Source organism: Globicephala melas, chromosome 7 (genome assembly GCF_963455315.2).
Source record: "Globicephala melas chromosome 7, mGloMel1.2, whole genome shotgun sequence".
In the NCBI taxonomy this organism is placed as follows: Eukaryota; Metazoa; Chordata; class Mammalia; order Artiodactyla; family Delphinidae; genus Globicephala; species Globicephala melas.
Genome location: NC_083320.1, coordinates 10,297,816 through 10,307,996, shown reverse-complemented (window position 1 = coordinate 10,307,996; position 10,181 = coordinate 10,297,816). Strand labels below are relative to the sequence as shown.

The following is a 10,181-nucleotide window of genomic DNA, read 5'->3' as shown; positions in this document are numbered from 1 at the left end:
AATGTATGGTCAGTCCTATTTCTTCATATCTGCTACAACCATGACTTCTTTTTAAAGTTTTTATTTTATCTATTTTAGAAACTATTTTCAAAGGCTGAAGGAGAAGAAGGGTATCTAGATTCTTCTCTAAGTACTCAGGCAAGACATAATACTCAAATATCTTAATTCTATTACAGTGTATCCAGAAATCATCATCCAAAAAAAATTGTATCATTTATCTTAAGTAAACCAAGGATTAAAAAAATACATATTTAGGGCTTCCCTGGTGGCGCAGTGGTTGAGAGTCCACCTGCCGATGTAGGGAACACGGGTTCATGCCCCGGTCCGGGAAGATCCCACATGCCGCGGAGTAGCTGGGCCCGTGAGCCATGGCCGCTGAGCCTGCGTGTCTGGAGCCTGTGCTCTGCAATGGGAGAGGCCACAACAGTGAGAGACCTGCGTACCACAAAAAAAAAAAAAATATATATATATATATATAAATTTTTGTAACCTAGATAGAACTTTGAGATTTAATTTTGGTTTATATATCAAGAATTTCCTTTCATACTGGAGCTTGCATATCCTTTTTGTGTATGGTATTTTTAGTTTACATTGATATAGCTTATGTAGTTCAATATGTAGTTTTTATCAATATAAACTTTAGATATACATCTATCTTTTATATTTGTATCTTGCATTTTGAAGACATATTAAAAAGTAGAAACAATCTCCATTATATTACCTTTTACCCATATCAAATGCTCTGTAAATATTTATTAATTTATTCAACTAAATTAATACTTTTAATTGGTTAATTCTACTGTTTTCTCTTCGGTTTTAAAGGGTATGGGTTCAGTTACATATCAAAGAGTTCATTTTCCCTGGTAGGGAACATATCACATTACCAGGCATTTTGTGGAATTTATACCACATAGTAAAATTTAATTTCCTTTAGTCTAGGACAATTTCAAGGTATAATGGAAATAATGAACTGGAAACTCAACAGGCCTGGGTTTAACTCACCCCTTTTCATTTTACCAGCTAAAAGACCTTGAATAAGTTATATAATTTCTCAGAGCCTGTTTCTCCACTTTTTAAATGGAGATAATAATATTTACAGGGTCATTTTGACATTATACATAGTGGTGAGCACATAGTTCTTGTTCAATAAATATATTTTCTTCCTATTTCCACACATCCTGGGGATCAGCCAATTATCTGTTTATTTAGCCTTTTCAAATGATCTTAATTTATTCTTTCTTTTTTTTTGAAGGAATTTTTTTTTTTTTTTTTTTTACTTTTATGTATAGAAAACTCAATAGTGTATACTTAGCTCAGTTTGATGGCCAGTTCTTTGACCTTTGCCTTTTCCAGCTTGGCAATGCAAGCCACCAACTTTGGACCCAGGATGTTGCCTCCTCAGTGATGGTGGATTTCATCGTATCTGTCATTGTAATTGGTCCTAATAGCTTCTGCCAGCTTAGCCTGAGGTCCTTTGTCTGCTGAGTTAACTTGTGTGAAGGTGACAGTGGTACAATTCTTCCTGTGGAATGGATCTCCAGCCTGGCCTTCCCTTTGCTAATGTGGTAGGGAACCCCCATCTTATGCCACAGGACAGGCAGGAAGACAACCAGCTCGATGGGATCCACATCATTTGCAATCACCACCAGCTAAAGCTTCTTCTCCACCAACGTAGTGACTGTATTAACCCCTGCTGGAAGAATAGGTGGCCCCTTTGTGGGGACATCCCCTTTGCCGGCAGTTTTCTCCTTAGCCTGAGCCAGCAACCTCTGCTTCTTCTTTTGTTTCATATCTAGTCTGCACTTGTGGGCCAGCTTAAGCAGTTGAGTAACTCTTTGGTGGTCCAAGGCCTGGGTGAACTGGTTAATCAAGGGAGGCACTTTCAGCCACTTACAGAGGATAGCTCTTTGCCGCTGCAGCCAGATGTGGTCAGGCCATTTGACAAAGCGGGTGAGGCCCCTTTGGGGCTGATGTCCTGTCCTGATATGTAAAGGGCAACACTATGAGTGATGCTCGAGTTCCTTGTCAAGTTCGTGTTTAGGACCACTCAGAAGGGTATAGGTGTATCAGTGATCTGGGTGGTTTAAGATGCCATCACAATTCTGAATTATTCTTAAATTTCTTAGATTGAAAAAATTCTGGTGGATCTTTGAAAACTAGGTCAACACACACTTGCCAACTTAGAGCTGCTCCTCAAAGTACAGGCAGACCTCATTTTATTGGGCTTTGCTTAATTGCACTTTGCAGATTGCGTGTTTTTTACAAATTGAAGATTTGTGGCAACCCTGCATGGAGAAAGTCTATCAGTGGCATTTATCCAATAGCATTTGCTCATTTTGTATCTCTGTGTCACATTTTGGTAATTCTTGCCATATTTCAACCTTTTTCATTATTATTATATCCTATGATTTTCTAGAAAGAAAAGTAAAAAAAAAATTCCTACAAAGAATCAGGAACTCAAGTGACTTTAGACTCCTCAATAGCAACAAAAGGAACAACAAAACAATGAAATCATGACTCTACAATGCCGAAGAAAAGTTAATTCCAGCTGTGTATTCTATATTCCAGCTACCTATCATCTGCCAGGGTAGCATAAAGCATATTTTCTTAACGCAAGTTCCCAGAACATTTACTTCCATTACATTCTTGCTAAAGGGGCTGCTGGAAGATGATTTCCACCTTAAAAAAGAGCAGACCAAGAAAAAAAGATGATGAGGGATTCATAACCGAAAAGATACAACCCAGGAGGGAAGTGATGAAAGTCTTCAAGATAATGGTGGAGGGAGATCTCAGGGAGACAAGTGTGCCCCAGATGTAGACATTCCTGGAGCAGTGTGACACAGGGAACAGACATGTGGAGGGCTGTCCACTCCATGCCCTCTGTAGAGATGCCATCTTTAATCTGATCAAATTACTGGAGGATGTGCTCCACACCAAGAGAGTAAATCAAGAAAGAGCAAGGCATAACATCCAGAAAACAGCATCAAACTCCAGATTAGTAAATTCCAAGGACAATAGTTCAGATAAGACATAACCTGATGATAGCGTTCAGAAGACCTGGAGCAAAACCAGCCCAGGGAGAACAAAGAAGTCTCCAGGGGAAGAAAAGTCTGGGTAGATCAACTGATCTCATTGACCTTACGGAAAACTGTCCTATGGAGCTATTAGGAGGTCAGAAGAATTAGCAAGAAGTGCAAAGATAACCTGATAAATGAAAAAAATAAAGCAACTAATTCAATCTCAAGAAAGACAGAAAGTAAAGCAGGAAAACATCATGATCCACTGGATGTCCGACCGTGAATAATATTTGCAAAGGCATCAAAGAAACACTGGATATTCATTTAACTAAAAATTATAATATAAATCTATTAGGAAGGGGGTAAAGAGAAGTGGGGGTGGGATGGCAGTGTAAAAGAGCTAACATAAAAGGAAATCAATATGAGATTATATGCACATATGATCTAGATGGATATCTGTATGTTCCAATAGGGACTTGAGGAAGAGAGGAGAGAGACAGAGAGGAGACCTGGGAGCTAGCGGGCATGATGTCCTCCCCTGGAACATAAACTTCACAGAGCATCAACGTCAGACAAGGCCATTCTGTGCCTGTGATGGATCAAAACAAAAGAAAACCACTCCATAATCACATCTGAACACAGACAGAACACGAGGATTGTTCAAGCCACAGAATGACCAAACTCCCCTTTCCTGCTTAATATGAGTGATCACTGCCTCTTTACTATTTAGCTCTAGCCTCACTCTAGTCTCCCCTTCTTAAAGATACAATTTATGATGATAGCCATAGAATTGCCCCTGCTTGCAGATAGCATCCAATCCAGAGCAAAGACCCACTTCCTTAAACCTTCCCTCAAATCACCTAATACAAGCTCAAATCCTGTGAGTTTAATTAACACCTACTTAGTCGGACTTCCCACAGATGGTGTGGGGTCTCCCTCATGACAATGAATAATAAACCAACTCTTTCAACCACAGGTGTGCTCCTGGTGGTCTTTGGTGGGCGAGCCTTTCCTTATAGGAAGTATGGGGAGGGAAAAACTGGGTTTTGCTAAAATTCTTTTAGTACTTTTGGACATGTGAAAGTATATAGGCTTGCTACTTTGATAAAATACAAATTAATTTTTAAAAAGCTTATCACACATTACTTACCAAGGTGGGAAAGCATATGCATATGCTGGCTGATGGAGGGATTGTAATTGTTTTAAGAGGTGTCATCTTAAGAAGAAGGTCCAATAATTTCCAGTGATGCTGAAAATAACTGGAATGATAACAATCCTCCCTGGTCCATGAAGGGCAACCATTTTAGACTCTGGGTCTGGTCAGCAGCAATAGGAAGGGGTTAACCTGTAGGAGAATTGAAACTGAATCCCTTTCACTTGCTCTGCTTTGCAAAGACCAGATATTAAGGGAAGAGAAAAATGAGTATGGTTATTCCACAAAATTTGGATCACTGCTTAAAATAAACTTGCCAGTATTTATTCATTAGTGATCCATGAAAATAAAGTACACACTTTAAAAGCCTAATTTAACATGTCAAGCATTGGCTGCACGAAGAAATGGATACAGTTTAAAAGTATCTGGTATGTGGCAATTTGGGTAGATCTCTAATTCACACTTCGTTTCTAAAAGTCCATCTACTTCTGTGGCTAATGTTAGTGGTTTCTTTTAATTACAGATTCTGATTCCTGGAGGTAATTAGAATGGCCCGATATTTTTTAGCTGACATTAAAGCCTCTCTTAAATAACAAAGGGAAAATGGAGCCACCCAGCAACATAATCATGACCCAGATAATCCCTAAAAGGCTTCGTAGTATCGAGGCGCATGAGTCAAACAGAGTCACAGTTTTTAAATCTGCCAGGATGTCATAAACAGACTTTAAGGGGAAAATCCCAAACATTAATTTCAATCATCCAGTTTCAATAACTTTCAACACATTGTCAATCCTGTTTTATTTATTCCCCCCACCCACTTCTCCTATAGCCCCAGAATAGTTAGAAGCAAACACAAGACACCATATCATTTCATCTATAAACGTTTAAGAAAACACCTATAGAAAGATAAAAGCACTTCCTTTTTTTAAGCATAAACACCATATCGTTGTTGCACAAAATCACCGCCAATAAACTTGTAATATCCTCAAATACCCAGTCAGTGTTCAAATTTCTCCCAAATATCTCATAAATATTGTCACATAAATGTTTATACAGTTCATACTTTTGAATTGGGATAAAAAGATTCCACACATGGCATTTGGTATATCTCATAAGTCTCTTTCAATTCTATCAGTCTCTCCCTCTTTCGTTTTCCTGGGTGCAATTTATTATTTGAAGAAACCAGGTTTTTTGTCTTGTAGAATTTCCGTACTCTGGATGTTATTTTTTGAACCAATGTAGCGTTTTTTTTTTTTTAAATGTTCTCTCCCCACACACACCTCTCCAAGACTTTAAGACTTTTTAAAGGTTAAGATTAATCAGTGGATTCGGGTGTTGTCAGCTTGATTCATCCATTATAAAGGTTTCCATCTAATGAATGCTGGAGAGGGTGTGGAGAAAAGGGAACCCTCTTGCATTGTTGGTGGGAATGTAGATTGATACAGCCACTATGGAGAAAAGTAGGGAGGTTCCTTAAAAAAACTAAAAATAGAGTTACCATATGGCCCAGCAATCCCACTACTGGACATATATCCAGAGAAAACTCTAATTTGAAAAGATACATGCACCCCAATATTCATAGCAGCACTATTTACAATAGCCAGGACATGGAAGCAACCTAAATGTCCATTGACAGATGAATGGATAAAGATGAGGTGTGTACACACACACACACTCACACACAATGGAATACTACTCAGCCATAAAAAAGAATAAAATAATGCCATTTGCCATGCTATTCTTGGCTTATCTTGTCCATTTTATGTCCCAGACCTGGAATCAGCCACTCTCCATGGTGTTTCTGTTTCTTGTGGAGACAAATGACATTTAGAAATCACAATCTGGATTCAACAGGTGTTCCTTGCTACAGATTGACCATTGTTTCCATGCTTTTTTAGTGGACAAAGATAAGCAAAAAAATCATAAAAATGTATCCTGAATTCATACTATTATTTCCAGTTCAGATTTAGGATTAACTAGTTTTTACTTCATTTTGATCTTATGTCTTTTTTCCCTTATACTGAAAATCTTGGTTCCTAATAGCATTAACGTAATTACTTATTTGCTATATCGTGTGTGTGTGTGTGTGTGTGTGTGTGTGTGTGTGTGTTTCAGATTCTCTTTTAGAGTTATTTATATTTACATGTTTTAGAGTCATTTGTATTTACATGTTTAGAGTCATTTTAGAGTCATTTACATGTTTAAATATATTTAATGATATATGACAAACCAGCTAACTCAAAGATATATGTGTATATATATATATATATGTATGTGTGTGTGTGTGTATATATATATATATATATATGTATATGTGTGTGTGTGTATATATATATATATATACACATTCCTCCTGAAGTCTAATTTTACAGAGATTCCAGATAAGCAGCAGAAACCTCATTTCACAGAGAGGCTATTGCATAGAAATTTTGTCATTTCTATGAAAAAATTAAAAGTCTGAAACTCGATAAAAGGTACAGATGTGCCTGTCCAGATCCCAAGCTGGATGACCAGGACTGGTGATCTTTTTTCAGGTTAACATGAAAGGGACAAGAAGGTTAGGAAAATTCACAGTAAAATTTTTTTTAACTGTCTTGAGAAAGATGGCCAGTGAGATGGGTATGGACTATTCTCAGTGATGTCTGAAAATTTCAGAATTAGGTGTAGTAGAATGAGCTAGCTGAATAGAGAGTAGTAGAAAGGGGATATTTGACAGTGAGATTGAGTGGTGATGGTACAATATCTAGGATATAACACTTTTAGTGCAGGGCCATGGTATGGTGATTGGAAACGTACTAGGACTAAAGAAGTCAAGGAAATGGGAATCCAGGTTTGGGTGGATCATCTATGCAGGTATTGATATCTTTAAGCTGGGGTGTGATCAACTCAGGGAGTGATTCAATTGAGATGTAGGAATAAAGTATTAGAATTTCTACTTATACCTGACAATATCCTTTCAAGATTCCTTTCTAGTGCATGCCTTATGTTGTACACTATAGTACAATACACTTTGTAGAGGGACTGATTTACATGAACAAGCAGCCAATTAAAGATTGGAGCTGACTGGACCCTGCAATCTCTTCATAGTGGCTAAATTATACTCCATGGTATGGCTATGCTACCATAAATGTAACTCATTCCTTCTTAAGAGAATATTTGGTTTGTTTCTAATAAAAACAAAAATAAACAAATGGGACCCAGTTGAGCTTAAAAGCTTCTGCACAGCAAAGGAAACCATTAACAAAATGAAAAGACAACCCACAGAATGGAAGAAAATATTTGTAAATGATACAACCGACAAGGGATTAATGTCCAAAATATACAAGTAGCACATGCAACTCTATGTCAAAAAGCAAACCACCCAATCAAAAAATGGGGGGAAGATCTAAATAGACAGTTCTCCAAAAAAGACATACAGATGGCCAAAGAGCACAGGAAAAGATGTTCAACATCACTAATTATTATAGAAATGCAAATCAAAACTGTAATGAAGTATCACCTCACACCAGTCAGAATGGCCATCATCACAAAGTCTACAAACAATAAATGCTGGAGAGGGTGTGGAGAAAAGGGGACCCTCCTACACTGTTGGTGGGAATGTAAATTGGCAGAACCACTATGGAAAACAGTATGGAGGTTCTTTAAATAGCTAAAAGTGGAACTATCATATGATCCAGTAATCCCACTCCTGGGCATATATCCAAAGAAAACCATAATTTGAAAGAATACAAATGTTCATTGCAGCACTATTTACAATAGCCAAGACATGGAAGCAAGCTAAGTGTCCAGAGTACAGAGTAATAGACAAAGAAGATGTAGTATATATACAATGGAATATTACTCAGCCATAAAAAAGAATGAAGTAATGCCATTTGTAGCAACATGGATGGACCTAGAGATTATCATACTGAGTGAAGTAAGTCAGACAGAGAAAGACAAATATCATATGATATCATTCATATGTGGAATCTAATTTTTAAAAAAGAGATACAAATGAACTTATTTACAAAACAGAGGCAGACTTATAGATATTAAAAACAAACTTATGGTTACCAAAGGGGCAACGTGGAGGGGAGGGATAATCAGGAGCTTGGGATGAACACACACACACTACTTTATGAAAGATAGATGACCGACGGGGTCCTAATGTATAGCACAGAGAACTCTACCCAATATTCTGTGATAACCTATATGAGAAAAGAACCTAAAAAGAATGAATGTATGTATGTGTATAACTGAATCACTTTGTTGTAGACCTGAAACTGACACAACATTGTAAATTAATTATACTCCAATAAAATTAAAATATTAAAATTAAAAACAAATATTTCGTTTGTTTCCAATCTTCAGTATTATAAAAATGGTAAAATAAACACTTTTCTTACATATTTTTCTGCATAGCTATTCAATTAGGAAAAATTCTTAGAAACAGAATTAGTGGGTGGGAATTTATGGATTCCAAAAGTATATTATTAGCTAAATTGGTACATATAATTGGAAAAAATAATCTTATTGCCAAAATATCACCAAAAATTCTAATTGACTTTGTATTTTATGAAAGTTCTTATCAAGTCATAAATAAAAGAAAATTGATTAATATGAGAAGGGCAGAGAAAAAATTTCATCAACACAAACACTGATGTACCTGATTTTAGGAAACCTAGAGAAATAAATATTGTGTCATTGATTCTACTTTTCATTTTTAATGATTCACACTTTCCTAATATTTTCTTTTATATATCTATTTTGTTATATAGACTTATTTGTGTGACTCAACTAAGTGGCCGATTTATGTCTCCAGAATTATGGAAATTTCACTAAGCAGAACAGAAACAAGAAACTGGCTTTCCCTTTGCCACTCTTTTCTCTCATAGTATCTGGGAAGAAAGTACCATAAAAGATAACACGAGGTATACCTTGTCAAATTCAAGGTAGCTAACTGATTCCTTAAACAACAAGAACAAATACCACCAAAAGCCCTCAGTCACATTTTTATTATTATTATTATTATTTTACAATTTTGCCATTTTATTTTTTACTTCTTGACACTGGTCAATGTTACTACATAATTTCAATTCATTGCTTCAGTTTCCAGATCTGGAAAACTCACACGAGATTTAGTTGGAGAATCAATGACATTCAACTTTAGTATCAAGCTGACTGCTAACAAAATTGTCAAAAATGGCATTTCCTATAGAGGAGGAACCATTCCACTCATTCATGTAATAGAATGAGAATTAGATTCTGTTTATGTCTTTAATTAGCCATGTTCTCTTCTTCCAGACTGACAATGAACAAAGGAAAAAACAGAAATCTGATCATGCAGATGAGAACAAAAGAGTGCTTTTTAAAACATATTAACTAAGTGATGGAATTCCTGTGGTTAAAGTCATAAATGGTCCCCAGAGACGCCATTGATAATCGCTGTTTTGACTGAATGGAGTCCTTCAGTCAATGCATTCTGTTTTAGTTGTCTTTTTTTTTTTTTTAATTACCTGATTCACTGTTTTTGTTGTGGTCCCATGAGGCTTTGCCTTCTCCTGTGGAATTTTCCTGAGGAAAGTCTCATGAGATGAACATTTCTTCTAATTAGATTTCTTGGCTGTTAGAGATTATTATGCTAGAAAACCCCCATTCTTTCCTCCCTCTTCCCTTCTCCATTACTACTATCCTGTTCTTGTGTTTTTATTTATGCAAGATGCAAGCCAGATATTATATTAATAAGAGAGCTGATTTTCCTCAAGGAGCTATTCATTAGCATAGAATAGAATTGCAACCCTTTTGCAATTTCTGGGAATCCTTTAAATTCTTTCCATACTTTTTTTTTCATTTTAAGTAGTAAATTTTGGAAGATACACTTGAACTACTTCTGTTTACTGTGAATGTTGATGGAGATTTGGAGTTTTCACAAATTTTAAAATTGAAGAGAGGATTAAAATCAGGAACTGTATCTTATAAACATAGGTAGCATATCACATTTGATGTGTGTAAACTTTTTGAAAACTTATTAA

General features: G+C 36.2%; 1 pseudogene; it reads right to left on the bottom strand.

Annotated features, from left to right (window-relative positions):
• Positions 1-1,308: 1,308 nt before the first annotated feature.
• The window catches only part of LOC115852390 (large ribosomal subunit protein eL8-like), a 32,118-nt pseudogene continuing 23,245 nt past the window's right edge, over positions 1,309-10,181 (bottom strand).